This window comes from Mirounga angustirostris, unplaced genomic scaffold, assembly GCF_029215605.1.
Source record: "Mirounga angustirostris isolate CCGP_5_RB_7025 unplaced genomic scaffold, mMirAng1.0.hap1 SCAF_6, whole genome shotgun sequence".
NCBI classification, from domain to species: Eukaryota; Metazoa; Chordata; class Mammalia; order Carnivora; family Phocidae; genus Mirounga; species Mirounga angustirostris.
In genome coordinates, this window is record NW_026991714.1 from 144,686,392 (window position 1) to 144,703,493 (window position 17,102).

Sequence of the window (17,102 nt, forward strand, 5' to 3'; positions counted from 1 at the left end):
TATTATCCTGGTCCGGCCCCTCTGACTTCCCCACCATCTCTCCACAGCTTTCTCTCAGGATCCAGCCAAGACTTTAAAAGGTCAAGATCTTCCCTACGTCACAGCCTCTGTACGTGCCCTTCCCCCAGCCCACGGAGGTCTTCCCTCTCTCTTCCTCCACCAACTGTGGCTCTAGGTCTCAGTTAAAATGCTACCTCGTGGGGCACATCCCTGAGTGCCCCCCCAACCCTGACCATCTAAACAAGGCTCCCTAGTTTCGCTCCCATCGAGCACCCTGTCCTTAGGTGTCGTAGCTATTGTCACAGCTCGTAATCATGCTTGTGTGAGAGTGCGTTTGAAGTCGGACACCCCCACTAGAACAGGAGGTATGTGAAAGTGGGAGTCTTTGTTCATCCTAGGGGCTGGCAAGTAGGTGTCCAGGAAACACGTGCGGTACGGAAGACTCGAGGACAGCCCCCCAAACCTGGCTCGGACACCTGAGCTGCTCCTCCGGCCCACCCGCTCTTTCCAGCAGGTAGTTTCTATTTCACGTTCCTAACCTACATTTAGAAACAGGACAAACTTGACCCGCCTCACCTGGGCATCGAATGTTGACTGGGAAACTCGGAGACGTGCAGAAGGGCTCAGTTATTATTAATGTGCTTTCCAAATTTCCAAAACTACGATCACACGGATGTGAGGTCATACACATGTGTATGTTGGAGCAGAAATGCTCTCCCTGGTGTCTGTTTATTTCCTGAATTTTATGGTTCTTTGGGGAAACTCAAATAAGTAGCAAATCGAATGTGGAAATGGCTGTTCCCCTGGCATCTGCTCAGGAAACGGGTGCAGCTGAGCCACAGGTAGAAGCTAGTCAATGCCCCCACTGTAACCATGCACTCAAGATGGCTGCCACCAGGAAGGCCGGACCGTCGCTGTTAGGAGGTTGGAAGCCGGTTTTAAAATGTTGTGTTTTCTACAGATGATTGCTTTTCTAGCGCCCCGTGATTCACTAGATCTCTGGTAAATAATTCCTTTACATCCGCTGCTGACAGTTCAATATTCCCTCAGATAATGTTCTCAGGTGTCAACAGACAGAACGCTGAAGCTTTGATCTCGACACAGCAATTGTCATCAGTCACTAACTACACTTTGGAGATGTTCCCCTTGGAAGCCCATCAACAAATTGGAAAATTTACAGGGTGAGTGTTTCAAATGGGGTCAGACTCTAAGGCCCCTGCCTAAAAATGGGCCTAAATGGCTTCCACTGAATAGCGTCAGATTCCTGACCAACAACAACAACAACAAAAAAAACCCACCCCCAACCGATTTGCCTCCCTCCTTCCCCAATCTGTACCCCCACTCCTCCAAAAAAAGGAAAAAGAAAAAGAAAGAAAGAAAAGATTGCAGCACTGCCGAAGTCTTTTGAGAACCATTCCAAGGAGCCTCGGACAACTCTGGCTCTCTAAAAGGATACCATTGTAAAGGCGAGCTCTCATATTTCAATGACATATGTATATGTCTCATAGAAACCAAGGTTTATGTGTCTCAGGATTTCTCCTTAGTTAACCACAATTGCAGGGAAATGGCACCACATTCATAAAGTTAAATGTGGTAGCAATTACTTTGCTGGCAAAGGAGGAGGAGGGTCTTGATGGCCTAAGTCCTACGAGTCAGGATTAAATAAACGTGTCTTTTAGAGTTACACTGATAACTTGGAACACTCCATGTGTACTGACTATTTGATGCTAGAACTATGGGGAGAACCAGCCTTTCTCTAGACAAACCCATTCTGACCTGGCCAGAAGGCACGTGGGACAACCTCGAAATAAAAGCCAGTTTTTCCAAATATTAATTCATGCATATGTACATGCATGCGAACACAAATATATATATACTGATTGAGAAAACAACTCCAAAATAATCCTGAACATGTAGCTTATTAAATGTATTTAGATATCAGGAAATAACTTAAAAATTGCTTTCCTGTATCATATTTACTAAAATGCTGCTATCTCATACTTCGGGGAAGGAAAGATATGTGTTGGGTAACCTGAGCATTGTTTAATGGTCACTGATTTTACTAATGGCCAGCCAGTCTCTTTTGGATTTCATTAGAACACAAGAATGCGATAAGATTCCTATGAGCATGATAAAGCTACAAGACCATTTTCAAATGCAATATGGTTTATGTTTAAGGTCCCATTTCCAGCTGGAACAGAAAACGACTCCCTTTCTATATCTTTCCCTCAGTGGCTAGAATTCCCACACACAAATAATTTAGACAAAGAGCTTCACGAGTCAACAAAATATAAACAGATATGTAGATCCCATCACTTTCTTCTGCCACCAAAATGGGTCAGCTCCTGAACTAGTAGAGAGAGAGTACAAGGAAAGAGCAAGTCAAGAAGGAAGCATTTTTCCAGCATGAGAAATGGTAGAAAAGTCAAAAGTTTTCTTCTGATTGGGAATGGCAGAGATACTGAGTTCAGAAATCCAATAATCCCACAAATTCACCAGTGTGTCTACCAGCTTTGGCCAACAAGCCCAATGGTAAAAAGCAATCCCTAAGAAGAATGTCCCAAAGGAAATAGAAGAGATGGCCACATGGGAAATAAAAAAGATTGTATAGAGCAGAAAAAACTTTGAGAGGGAAAAAATGCCCTAAAAAAGAAAGGTATTTTTAATTAGCAATAATCGCGCTTCGGATAAACCTCATTGGCTACGATACTACCACTGCACAAAGCTAAGAAAGGTATTCTTAGATATGTAGGTAGGTAGGCAAGTGGATGGCTGGTGGATGGATAGTAGATAGGCAACCTAACTACCTATTTAGATAAGCAGAGCTGAGGATAAAAATGTAAGCTTGATTTGATTTCATTTTATCTCAGATTCTAAGAGGTAGAAAAGTTTTCTTACCTGCTGCTTGACCAGCTCTGGTTGCACAGAACTATTTTCCACAAATCCCTTTTGAAATCAAATGGCCTTGACTGACTTTAACACTTATAGGGCCCAGAACAAGAATAAAATGGTGACCCATCTACCTATTTCTAAATATTTAAGTGATAAATCACAGTCACAAACTGTTGAATAAAACCCATTCTGTCCTCCTAACCTGACAAATAGATCCTCATAGTGACTTACAAGGCCAGGTTCAAATTTAAAATTCTGAGTTTCTTGCCCGAATGTTGAAAAAGAGCCATGGGGGTCGCCATGAGCAAACATACAGACATTGTAGCCCACACATCCAAGATCTACCCACCTCCTCAAGAACAGTCGTCCCTTTGCAACCCATAGACTTGGGTTTATTTCTAGCAGTACCGTTCACCCTCAAGTGGTCCACACAGGGATGAGGCCAGATTTAGGTACCTTTGGGCAGAGAATCCCAGGTATCCATATAGTTGCCATGTGAGGGGAATCAGCTAATGCAGGCTGCAGTCCTCTCAGCCCTGTAAATTCTTAGCCCAAGGAAAGAGGTAGGACTGGAAGGTGGCCAGAGCATGACCCACTAACACACGGGGCCTGGTACAAAGCATCTCTTGCCCAAATCTAAGACCAATACTCCAAGCAGCCATATTCCTGACTAGCTAGTGTAGACGTTAAAAAGTAGGAACAGGAAAGTGAATGGTGATGTAAGAAGACAGTCTTAATATTAGTTCTCTATTGCTATATAACTAATTAGTCCAATATTTAGCAGATTAAAACAACAAACATTTGGGGTGCCTGGGTGGCTTGGTCCATTAAGCATCTGCCTTCGGCTCAGGTCATGCTCCCAGGGTCCTGGGATTGAGCCCCGCATTGGGCTCCCTGCTTCACGGGAAGCCTGCTTCTCCCATACTTCCCCTGCTTGTGTTCTCTTTCCCTGTCTTTCTCTCTCTCTCTCTGTTAAATAAATAAATAAAATCTTAAAAAAAAAAACAAAAAACATTTATTAAAGCAGATTTCTCTGGGTCAGGAAACAGGAGCAGCTAAGCCCCGGTAGTTTGGGTCAAGGACTCTCATGAGGCTTCGGTCAGGCTGCAATTTCATCAGAAGGCTCGAGGGAGGGTGTGAACTCTGCCTCCAGACTCACATGTATTATTAGCAGGCCTCAGTCTCTCATAAACGTTCATCTAGAAACTTCTATTCCTTACCACATGGATCTCTTCGCAGATTGCATGAGTATTCTCATGACATAGCAGGGGGTTCCCCAGAGCACATTACCCAGGAGCATGAGAACACAGCCAAGGCAGAACTTTGGTCTTTCTTATAATCTAATCTCAGAAGTGACATGCGATCACTTCTGCCAAAGGCTGCAGGTCACACAGACCAACCATGGCACAGTGTGGGAAGGGACTACCCGCAGACAGGCAGACCAGGAGGCAGACCAAGGCAAGCTAGCTGCTCCCACTCCCATCAAATGAGGATCTGGGCTGCCAGCGTTGGTCCAGAGAAGCCACTCAATAAATTATTTTGGAAGAGAGGAAGGAGGGTAACAGGGGAATCATGGAGTTCCCTTAATCTGACTCCATTTCCCACACCTAAGAGTTGCCTGAGGGATCAAATGGCCCTTTCCCCCTGCTCTGCAAGAAATATATCTTCAGTGCTTAGACCGGAGATGGAATGCCTTTTCCTAACTACCCGTGTCCTTCAAACCCTGCTCACCCCTCAGGTCCAGCTCAAATGTCCCATACCCCGTCTGTGAACAATTTCCTGGCTTACCAAATCCCAATTGGTCTCTGCCCTCCCCATCACCATACCCCTCTGTGGCACTTTTTATGTCCGGCAGTAATTGGCGTTTGGGGGGGTTGCCCCCTTATTAAGTATCCAGCTCCAAGGCTCAGCTCTTGAGTGGCAATGGGGCACTTTCCAGATGAACAGGAATGTGGTATCAAATACTGTGAAGCCTTCTCCACATGCAGACCTCTATCCACGCCCTCCCCATCCACAAGCTCTCCAGGCCAGCCCTGTAAGGACTCCTCCCCCCTACCCCCCATCTGCTCCCTCCCTGAGCCCGGCTCTGAGCCAGGTCAGGGCTACTTAAGATCTCCAAAGCCATGGGAAGGATTCCTGTGGGGGCAAGCCCAGCCCCACACAGTGCCTGGAAGGAGAGGTTCACCTAAAGAGCAAACCTCAAGTTTCTCTTTTCCCTTCCATGGAGCCCCACAGCCGTCCCCCTTAAATCACACTGCAGCACCACTTCCACCGCTCGGGAGTCACGCAGAAAGTGGCGCTGTGCTGGCCTACGGTAAAGGCCATGCTCTGGATCGCTCTGTACTGCGGCAACATCACAAAAGTTGGATTCATTCACAGAAGTCATCCTAAGACATTCCTGATCACCAGAGCCTTTAGAAATTATAGTCCCTTAAAAGCTTTTTCTCTCCTAAAAGGATAATCTTTTTGCCCCCGTAAGACAGCTGACTGCAACCATATAAGTGATCCTTTATATAGGAAAATGGGTGAGACGCTTACTGATTCTCTACTTACGCTCTTTTTCATTATGTTCATAAAAGCTGCTATAATTTTTAATAAAATCTCAGGCAGCTGATGAGCACACCTGACTAAGCAGTTACTCAATCATTTATCTCTAAGCGGTGTTCAACGTAAGTGTAAATGCAGTGGAAACACGACTGTTTGAAGTTGCAGTTAAGATAAAATCACCACTGCTTTGGTCTCCCCCGTCCCAGCTGATGGGCGATCGATCGCAGACCCTCGGTTTCGGAGCGCTGCGCCACCTCTGGTTCTGGTTGCTAATGGACCCCAGTGGCCCATGGCCATTACCATCTACTGGCCGCTTGGCCTTTGTCAGGGCTGCCGGGAGTCCAGCTTGAGGCCCGACATCCACATCTGCTTCGGGCCTCCGAACCCCTGCCCTGGAGTCCTCCTTGCTGGCTGCCGCAGTGTCCCCGGCACACCAGGACCCTAGAGTCTCAGGCGGCAAGGCTGAAGGAAACCCCAGAGCTCACAGGGCGGAGCTGCCCGGGGTCACGGACAGGAGAGATGAAGCCATTTGTCCCCGGGCTCCAGGCATGTGGAGGGTGAGTGGCAAGGAGGGTCTGTCCTGGGAGAGGGCTACGAAGTCTGGGGCTGGGAGGGCAGACTCAGCCAGGCAGCCTGGGCTGGAACACCCTAACTACTCTGAACCTCTGGGTCCTCATCGGCAAAAGGGAGAGAACAGTAGTACCTACCACTGAGGGTGGTCGGGAAGATGAAATCAGCTGACATTTCTGATACCCTTAGAAGAGCCCAGCGCCTTGGAAGTGCTACAGGGTTGGATGAGTGGATAAAGAAAAGGCTCTTTTAACTATAACAGTGATTTTAATTTTTTCTCTACAGGCAAAAAATGATTTCTTTAAATAAACTCTTACACCGAAGCCATATACACATACTTTATACATGTTATATGCATACATATATCTAAGAAAGATCTTTACAATTATTAAAAAGCAGATATACTGTATATGCTTGTATGGTACTATCAGATTTCACTCTGCTTTGCCAGATGAAGGCAAAGCCCCCCCAGTTATGGCACTGGCTCTGGGCAATCTTCAGGCTGAGGTCTGTCCACAGAAACCCTGGACCACTATCTGCCAAGTCTGAAAGTGCTGAGCATGCAGGGCTGACCTGAGTGGTGCCACATGGGCCCGGATTTGGCCAGCCCAGGAAAGTTCTGAAGGAGTGCCCACTTTGCCCGATGCCTTCTGTCCTCTCTGGAGCTCTCATGGACGCCAGTGAAGGAGGTGGCTTCTGTCCTGGAGCCTATGAGCCAACATAGCGGACAAACTGAAAGGATGCTTTACCTCATTTCTAAAAACCACCGTCAAGGTCACAACTGACCACAGAAGTATCTGGGTCAGGCTTGAATCAGCCTGTCACCCCCAGTGAAGACACTCTTGAGGTCAGGCAGTTGTCATGTAGGGTGTCTGAGGAATTTCCTGGCAGGCTTAGAAAAATAGCTCCGGGTGGGGGTTGGGGTAGAAAGGGCTTTGATCTCAGGGGTGGTCAACACAGCACCTTGAGGAAGTCATACATTCCTTCTTTCTCATTCTTTCTTGAATGTAATATAAACAGAAAAAAAAAATTAAAATTTTAAGTTAAAAAATGAAAAAAAATCTAGGAATTTTTTTTTTTCTTTTTAAGAGCATAATTTCTCTCCCTAGCCCCCTGACTATTGGTTTTGTTTGTTTGTTGTGGTAAAAGGTCATTACTTTGAATCTGACTTACTGTGAATCCAGGGTAATTCAGAAAGAAATGTGATTGGAATTCACTTATGCATCGCTCCCTGAAAAGAGACTATGCTAACCAAATGCAGGAATTGCTTCTGGGTCCATACTTCATGTCACTGCTGGGGCTTTCATTGATTTCACTGGTGGGGCTTACAGATTGTGGCAATGTGTATGTTGAATTCCACAGTGGTTGACTTGCTGCCTCGCCAGACCCACAAAGTCTGTGGACAAAGGCCACTCCACAGAGGCAGCCGAAGCACCTGGTCCAGTGTGAGTCTTTATCTTCCCAGTCATTAAGACGACCCATCCTTTTAGGAGGTGACAATCCATTTATTCCACTCCTGTTTGGAAGATCATTCAACATGTATTCAATAAATATATTCTGAGCACCTAAGAAGTCCAAAGTGAAGACAAAAAGAAGAAAAGTCCCCATTTCTAGGGAACACCAAACTAAGACGACTGTATGTGCTAGAACCTGAGGTAAGAACAGTCTCAAAGGAACACCCAAGCAGGAAACTAATGTGTGAGACCTTCTCAGAAAAAAGTGAGGTTTAAAAACTGGGCCTTAAGGGACAGGAAAAATTCACTTAGAATTGAAGACTTCCAGGTAGTTAAGGGAGAACATTCTACATAGAAGAAACAGAGTATACTCCTCGTAGCACATGGTAGGTACTCAAGACATCTGTGTTAAATAAATATTGAAGGGCACATTCTTCTCTTATCACCAAGGGAAGTACCCAGTGTCTAATGCTTAATAAACTGCAAATGTTCATTGAAAATGATAAATCAATACCTGAAAGAATATGACTCATTTAAACTTTCTCAGAAAAGCTTTCTAAAGTGCTATACACCAGGAGTAAAAACCTAATGTAGATTCCACTTCATTACGGTTTCATTATAGATTTGACCTGAATATATGTCCGTGAAAGCAGACCCCAGAAAACATTTCATAACTGTTCTATCAGCCAAACTTAGACAAGGCCCACATGATTCAATATGGTAGCTCACTACGTGCTCTGTGAAGAGAAAGAATAAAACATGGAGTCAGCTACTCTGGAAGACCAACATTGTAACTACGCTCTACATAGGTCTCCTTGAGAACTCCCATTGGATGTCCAAAGAAAACTGGGAAACACAAGGATTTTACTTGAAAAAAATGAGCGAGAGAGAAAATGAGAATGTTTCAATAACCATTGTGTAGACGAGTAGGCTTAACACATGAAGGAAAGGGTGGCATAACTCCTCAGACATAAGCAACAGAGCCCTCCCTACATACAGGGGAACCAGCCCCATGATTCTTTGCCCAAAATTTGAAATGAACCCAAACAAAAAATTTCAAGATTCAGAAAGTATCACTTCACTCATTTTATATTATTCTTGAGTTCTGCACATCACTTTGTTTCCCTGTTCCGGCCAACTCCTGCCAAAATACACAGGGAAGCCTGTTCTCACGGTGCTGCTGACCAAGAGCAGGAAGTTCCAGAAAGCCTTCTTATGAAATCAAAGCTCCATTTGCAAACCCAAGAGATTTAGATAAAGGTCATGTGATGTCCTGTGTTAGGTGCTTCACGGAAGCTCAGTTTTACACACTAAACATTGAAGTGAGAGGGCCATCCCCAGAGGCCTCCTCTGGGCATAGCCCTGGATTCCCTCCTCCCTACCCACCCCCTCCGGCAGCATCAGCAAGGTGTTACTATGGTCCTGAAGTGATCCACAATTGGACTCCCTAGAACCCAACTAACAAATCCTCAACTTACAAGATTTCCTGCCCACATACCGCTTTCATTTTAAAAGGGGGGTTGATGAGGCGCCTGGGTGGCTCAGTTGGTTAAGCGACTGCCTTCGGCTCAGGTCATGATCCTGGAGTCCGGGGATCGAGTCCCACATCGGGCTCCCTGCTCGGCAGGGAGTCTGCTTCTCCCTCTGACCCTCCTCCCTCTCATGCTCTCTGTCTCTCATTCTCTGTCTCAAATAAATAAATGAAATCTTTAAAAAAAAAAGGGGGGGGGCGGTTGAGTGTGACAAACAGCATCACACGGATAATAAAAACATGAATGTTGGGACACATGGGTGGCTCAGTCAGTTAAGCCTCTGACTCTTGACTTGGGCCCACGTCCAGGCTCTGCACTCAGCAGGCAGTCTGCTGGAGAGTCTCTCTTTCCCTCTCCCTCTGCCCCTTCCCCGCCCCCCTCCTCTCTCAAATGAATAAATAAATCTTTAAAAAAATAAAAAGTGAATAAAATCATGAACGTTTTTGAGCTCTTACCCCACATGCAACCTTGGACATGGCCCAGACAAGGCCACACATAGATTCAATGCTCACATCACCCTCTGAGGCTGCTACGATAATTACTGCCACTTTGCAAACAAGGAAACTGAAGAATAAAGAGGTTACAAATAACTGGCTAAAGATGCATAGTCCGTGGAGAGGCCAGGCTTCAAAGCCCATTATCTGGTGACTGCCCACTTAGCCCCACAGTAGAGACATAGTAAGCTCATACTCAGAAGGCATGTTGCAGGTGCATCCAGTCTGTGTCCTACGCTGTCCCCACTGATACAGCCATGACGGGGCCTGCAGTCCATTCCCTGAGGCCAAAGATGAGCCACAGTTTTTGTTTTTGTTTTATTTCATCATGCTCATTACACTGTGCCATCAGGAAAGATTCAACAATCATAAAACAACTCTCCCACAAGAGAAAGTTTGGAAGCCTTCCTGGTTAGCAGGCGAGATTACAGATGGCCCCCACATCCCAAGCCCTATCATTCGCGGGGATTCACTTCTATCACAGACCCTCACGGTGACCGTGCCCCATCACGTGGGGCATTTCCATGCGAGTGAACTTCACCCGCCCCCCAGCCAACAAGAGTCATCTGACTGAGGCACCGAAGGAGGACTTTTTTCCTAGCCATTAGCATTCCAGCAGCAGCACCTGAAATGGAATTACCCAGAGTATAAACACATGAAGAGGATTGTCCATTTTATTTGACCTGAAACGTAAGGCCCAGTTTTTCTCGGCCACCACATTTTCTTGCATGATCCAGCGTGCAGTGGCCTAGTGTCATTTTGAGGAACTGTGCCTGAGATCCCGGGAAATCTGGCCCCGCATCCTGGCCAGGAGCATGGATCGCTTCCCAGCCTCAGGACATACTCCGAACAGGTACAGGGCCCCGGGATCAAAAAACCCACATAGCTGATAGGACTGCAGGCAGGGAAAGAGTTGAAGGTAACACCTCTGTCGTCCCTTCCCAAACTCCCCACCATGGCTCGGATAGCACAAGATGGCTACAGCTTGTTGCAGGTGAAAGGATCATGAATCTGGAACAATGGGATGGAATGGGGTTTGTAGTCTATCTGGAATCTTCGGGCACCTTTTGCCACATTTGTCTTTATCACTGGTGTTTATGTCGTGGAGCGCTTATTGAGGGCTCTTTGCTTATGGAAGTTTGTAATATTGGGAGCCTTTATTCATGTGGAGATTGTTAGAGCTCCTAGCAGGGCTGAAGGGGGTATGTTCTTGGCCCTAGGGATTTCTTGAAGCTCTTTAAAAAAAAAAAAAAATCCCAAAGCTCCTCAAACCCTTAAAAATAGCTCCTTATCTGATGTTTAAAGTACATACACACATCCACAGGCCACCATAATTGGCCTGCTTCTGCTCGCATACATCAGGTGACTTCCACTACCAGAGGCTGGTATCTGGGGCGCAGGGGCGGATCTCATCTTTTATGGAGTTGGAATTGGCCTCCCTATAGCTTCTGCCCATTTATCTTGGTTTTATCCTTTGACACCATAGTAAATAAAGAAGTTTGGTCCTTCTGTCAAGATGATGGCTCTTGGTCCCTGTTTTCCCTGATGAAGCCAGCCCAGCTGGCTTCAGAAGACATCTGTACTTCAAATCAGAGGGACAGTTTCCTAAATAAACTATTGAAGAAGGAAAAGCACTCATGTATCTACCACAAATCACTCACCCTATTCTCCTATAGAATCCAGAATACCAAGGCTTGCCAGTGTCTTATCTTCTTGTGTTTCTGTTTAAATTCTTCTTTAGCCCATCAGTGGATTCCTTAGAAGGCTGGAACGTCAGAGCGAGGAGAGATCATAGAGCCCGTTTTACAGGGAAGGGACACTGAGGCACATACACAAAATATCTCGTCCGAAGTCACACCTTCAGGAGTCAGCAAAGCTGGAAACAGAATCCAGGCCCTCAGCTCCCAGACCCAGGCTTTTTACTATACCTCCTATTGCCTTCTCATCAATAAAAATGGCATGGGTTCAGAATTGTATATGGCATCAGGTATAGAATTTTCCTCTGTACCTATGATGACCATATTTCCTGAACCAAAAGCAGGGGCACATTGACAAATATGAGTGAGCTTGGGGAGGCCATGCAGAATATTTGACACTGGAATTCCTCCCCCCCAAAACTAGGATATGTACTCATGCTGTAGGAATAAGAGAAAAAACTATACCTTCCCAACATACCTCAAAGGATTGGTATAAAGAGTAAGGAGAGGACACATATAAGAAAACGGGAGATAAAACTCGAAGCAAGAAACATTTCCCGTACCTGACTGCTCAGCTGCTCTTCTCACTCAGTCCTTGCACCCAGAACAGTCTCCTCCTGTCCATCCATTTTCACATATTCAGACTGTAGGATTTAGATCAAATGCCAGAGCAGTTTTGGAGTTAATGTGACCTGGATTCAAATCTTAGTTCTGCTTTTTAGTAGTTATATGACCTAGCACACATTCCCTGATACTTGGCTTTCTCATCTACAAAATGGAGATGGTAACTATTGCTTTTAAGAATTAAACTAGCAAATACAAAATTCATTGAGTTTATATTGTGACTCCCTTCAGTGGATTACATTCCTACTTAGTTAGCAGCCCATACACAAATCACACCAGCGTGGGGATAGCTGTCTATTTTCTCAGATGTGTATTTGTAATTTTGGTTCAGTCCCTGCCTTCAGACTGTCTCCCCCCTGAAGAGATGGTACCATCTGAGTCAGCATGGTAAGGATAAGGGTAGGCAGAAGGGAATGGGAAAAAAAAAAAATTGAATGAGGGAAAAAACTGAATAAAAAAAGTTCAACTCTGTATCCCCAATGCCTACCACATAGTAGGCACTTAATAAATGTTTCTTACAGTCACTGAATGAAAACTAAAAATTAAATGTATAATGCCAAAGGGGAATACAGGGATGGGGAGGAGGTAGGCAGACACAGAGAAGATGAGGCAATTGAGCTGAATTTTTAAGGGTAAGTGAGCCAACTCCAGTAGGATGGTTGGGACAGAATGAGGAAGCAGGGAGAGTCGCAGGGATGAGTCCTAGAAACTTCTGCATACAAGGGTAAGGGTGGGTAATGAAAATATATACAGCCTTCATGAATGTGTAGTCCACGCATTCATAACGGACCTTGTGGTCAGAAGGGCACCATGCTTGGTGTAACACTTCGCGGTCGCCATCTTGCAATTCTTAATACCTTTTGAGTAATGGGTCCCACATCATCCTTTTACACTGAATCCTGTAGATTACATAGATGGCTCTGAATATACAACAGTGTTTTCACCACTAATAGTAGGTCATAAAACCTACTAATTCAAATGTCTGAGATGTTAATCAGCCTAGTCAGCCCCAGCTTGAGTAATTGATTGAAGGAATGCCCAGAAATGAGACCTTCAACTATGAAGGGGAGAAAGATCATGGACAAGCGGAGAAAAAGCAATTTGAATCTGATTTGCCTGGAGAGCCCCCTTTATGCAGGAAAACAGTTTATACCAGGTGACAACTAAGCTGTTTACTATAAGCCAGGGATAAAGCAGAAATCCCTGTCATGGGATAAAAGCCACAAGGTTAGTTTATTGGTGACATTCCAAGCAGTATTAAAAGGAAGCTCACTCAAATGCACGGGATCCAAGGGGTTAACTTTTTTACCTACAGAACAGTAGGGTCACAAAGAAGTTTTACATTGAACAAAACATATATATACAATATGACAGCAAGGGGGGCCAGCTTTCAAGTCTCTGTGTAAACATCACGGCTGACTTTGGAGTTCTGGAACTCTTACTCCTAAAAATCTTATATTTTATTTTCAAATGGCACCCCCCCCCTGCCAAGAAGTTACATTTTTTCCCCTTCTTTAAATAAGCAGCAAGGGTAATGGCATGATGAACAAATTTCATTTCTTCTGTTCAGCTTTTTCCATCCTGAGCACAGCCTCCGCGAGGCCAGATGGCACCAAAGCAATTGCTAGTAAGTCAATACATCTGGCGACATTCCTGAAATGACAACTCTGATGGAGCAACGTCCAGCTCCTACACAAAGGCTCTTTTCAGAACATTTCCACTGGTACTTGTCTGCTATAAGCAGAACCTAATGTGTGAAAACAAAATAAAAGCGAGCCCTTTCACCGCCTGGTTCATTTTCGCTGCTTTTATTAATGCCACGCTCTGCCTGCCCCACTTCTGCACCTCGACCTGAAACCAACGGGCATTCTGCGCCTGGTGCGGAAAGCCTGCGCCACGCATGGCCTCCGCAGGGCTGGCTGCACTGGAATTGCTGAGAGTTCCAAGCAGACTACGATGACCTCATTGGTCTTCACACTATAAGCTTGAAGCTCAGTTAGGGAATTATCCATGGAGAAGAACCAGTGACAGAGGGGAGCTTGGGAAGGAACTGGAACCTGTCCCCATGCCAATCTTTCACCAGTAGACTTTATGAGTTAGGCCTTGGAGGTGACTTCTGACCTTCGGCGGACAACAATCTGTTAGGGAGCTGCTAACAAGAACTGAGGAAATATGGCCGGGGAGTGAGGGAAAAGGTCTGCTGGAATCTAGGGGTTTGTAGAACTTACAGTCACTTCCCGAAAATCATTCAGCCAAGTCTACCCCATTCAACCTACTTTCAGCACCATCTTCAAGTGAGGCCTCAACCTGGTATGGAAGTGGTCATCTGGTCTACCTCTTTAGCCCACAGTTTTTTCATCATTTCATCCAACTAAAATTTATTGAGTGCCAAGTAGGTGTTAGACTCCAGGATATGGTAATAAGCAAGATAGACATGGCTTCTATTCTTGGAAGTTTATGATCTACTAGGAGACAGGTAATAAACAAGAAAACATAGGAATATACTAGATCGTTCTGGTAGGGATAAGTATAATGAAGAAAATAGAGGGATATAATAGAGAGTGAATAGGGTGGTAAGGTAGGTGGTTTTAGATAAGAAAGTCAGGGAAGGCCTCAGACTTGAGCCTAAAGGATAATTAGGAGCCAGCCAGCCATGCAAAGATCCGAGCAAAGAGCCATTCAGGCTGAGCTGTTTGCCTCAAGCAGAAACCCTAAGAAGGGAATGATCTTGGCTCAAAGAACAGGGGGACATAATGAACCAGAGAAGACAGCTAGACAAGATGTCAAAGAGGAAGCTAATGGCTTTGTTGGCCATGGAAAGGAGTTTAGATGTTCCTCTGAGTCAATGGTTCTCAACAGGAGGCTATTTTGTCCCCATGGGACATTTGGCAATATCTGGAGACAATCTTGGTTCTCACAATTATGGGGTTGAGGAGGGGTTGGTGCCCCTGGCATCTAGTAGATAGAGACCAGAAATACTGCTAAACATCCTACAATGTACAGGACAGCCCCCACAACAAAAAATTATCTGGCCCAAAATGTCAATAATGCTGACATTCAGAAAACCTGCTATAGGTGTAGTGGGAAAGCCATGGGAAGATTCAATCAGAGAAAAGGCATGATATTACACAAAGAAAATTCTAGAAAGCAAAATGTGACGTGAAACTCATCACCAATCACCTTGAAATGTTAACCTGCTGAAGAGAACATTTGTTCTTATTCTGGAAGAAAGCCTATAAACATCTTGGTGCCATGTTCCCACTCCCAAAAAGTCCCCAAGCTCAGGCACCACCAAAGACCCAACTTCCTGGGATGGCAGCCAGCTTGGCATCACTTCATTTCTTGGCCCCATTGGCCATGTTCCTCTGGCAAATGTGGATTGTGTTCTCAATTCTAAGTGACATTTGAGCTCCACACAGGTTGTCTAAAACTGCTGAAAATGTAAATGGCCAAGATACTCTTTCAGGTTTACAACTTGGTTCTGGGGATGGACTCAGATGCCCTGGTAATAATTCACAGGCAGGAAGTCTGTCTCCAGGATTGAACGGGGAGTTAAAAACTCTGCCAATGGCCAGCCACTTAGAAAAAGGCAGCAAGAATCCCTCTGAAATGTGGTCAACACCAATGATGTTCCATTCCTTTCTTCATTTAGATGAATGATTTAGAATCGTTCAACATCACCAGGACCTATTAATCAACTGAGGTGAAGATAATAAATGGCGTTTTCTATCATGCTATGTGAATTTCCCTCTCTGGCTATTAATTTCCTACCAGATCCTTCCAAGCTAACTCTAGTCTGCTCTACCTCTTATAGTCCTTATTTCCTCTATCATAAAATATGGAAAACGTGGCCTTCACGTACTTGCTAATATATTGTTACGAAGCCATTGTTTAATCATTTTATCTTCAATAGGCTATCACCCACAACTAGATTATAAATTCCATAGAAGTAGAAACAGTATCTGGCCATCATTGAAATGCTTTCTATCGAGTTCTGTTCCCCATACCATCCCCTTTCCTCCAGTTTTGCGGTGAAAGGGTTAAACTCTTTGTATAATCCAGATTTGTTTGATTAATATGAAGCACTTCTCTCTTTGAAGTCAAACCCTGGAAGAATGTATTAAAGCGTGTGGGGTATTTAGCATCTTAGCAATAAATGAAAAACATATTCAAAACTCCTAGCTATTGGAGATTTGGATTACGGGTCCAGCAACATTGAATCTGTGGTGTAAAAATACAGACATACATACATTACATTTGACAGTAAGTTAGAATGCTATCTGAAAGTCACGAATGCAAGACTTGTATTGTTTCTATTCAAGTTTTGCTAAATGCAGGTTTCTTCAACACATCCCATCCATTTCACAGAAATATTTAAGGTTATTTTTGAATGCCACCACACTCCGAGTCTAAAAGGTGCCAACTATGGCAGAACTATTTGAGAACAATTTGTGAATACCTAACAAAATGTAAGATGTACTTCCTTACACATTCTACACACCCGAATTCCAGCTCCGTAGACAATCTCACACACGCGCCCTGCCATGTACCATGTACGAGGCTGTCCGCTATAGCTCTGCATGAGTGGAAACCACCAAACTATCCCTCGGGAAGCATACGGGTAAATAAACTATGCTTTAATCATATAATAGAATTCCACTTAGCAATTAAAATGAACAAGATTTATGTCTATCAACACCATTCTGATAAAATTTAAAAATTTTAAAGCACATATTTATTGTTACGGATACCTACACACGTGGTTAAGAACATACGAAAACAGACAAAAGAATGACCTACGTCAAGTTCACGACATTAACTGTAGTCTGGAGGCATGAATAATAGTAGTGGCCATATTAATACTAAAAAACAGCTGACATTTATTTAATGTGTCAGCTGGAAGGGTAGATGGAGAATGGACCAACCTTCAGCTACATCTGTGACATGTTCTTTCTTTAGTTCTTTTTAATGGGATCTGAAGCTAATTTGATAATATTTACTTTTGATGTTGACATAGAAGTAACCATGTTATTGTTTCCTGTGCTCTTTTATCTTTTGAAAGGAATAAGAAAGTTTGCAAGTGTTTTAAAGCTCCAACTAAAGCCAAGTTCGAAAGTTGTTTTCCCATCCTAGAACAAAGACAATGTCTCTACTGACTAAAATTTCTACTTTCCTAGTCCCCTCAGCCCCATATTCCATAACTGACCGCATTTACCCCAGCCTACCAGTTCTACCTGAAAACTAATCCAGAAAACTTCATCATCAATTCTGAACATGCTTACCCACAAAATA

General features: G+C 44.4%; 1 non-coding gene across 1 annotated transcript; it reads right to left on the reverse strand.

Moving 5' to 3' along the window:
* Nucleotides 1–2,582: 2,582 nt before the first annotated feature.
* On the reverse strand, nucleotides 2,583–2,727 carry LOC123847159 (U4 spliceosomal RNA). The gene has a single exon (XR_006791422.1). It is a non-coding gene; the product is annotated as a U4 spliceosomal RNA (small nuclear RNA).
* Nucleotides 2,728–17,102: the final 14,375 nt, after the last annotated feature.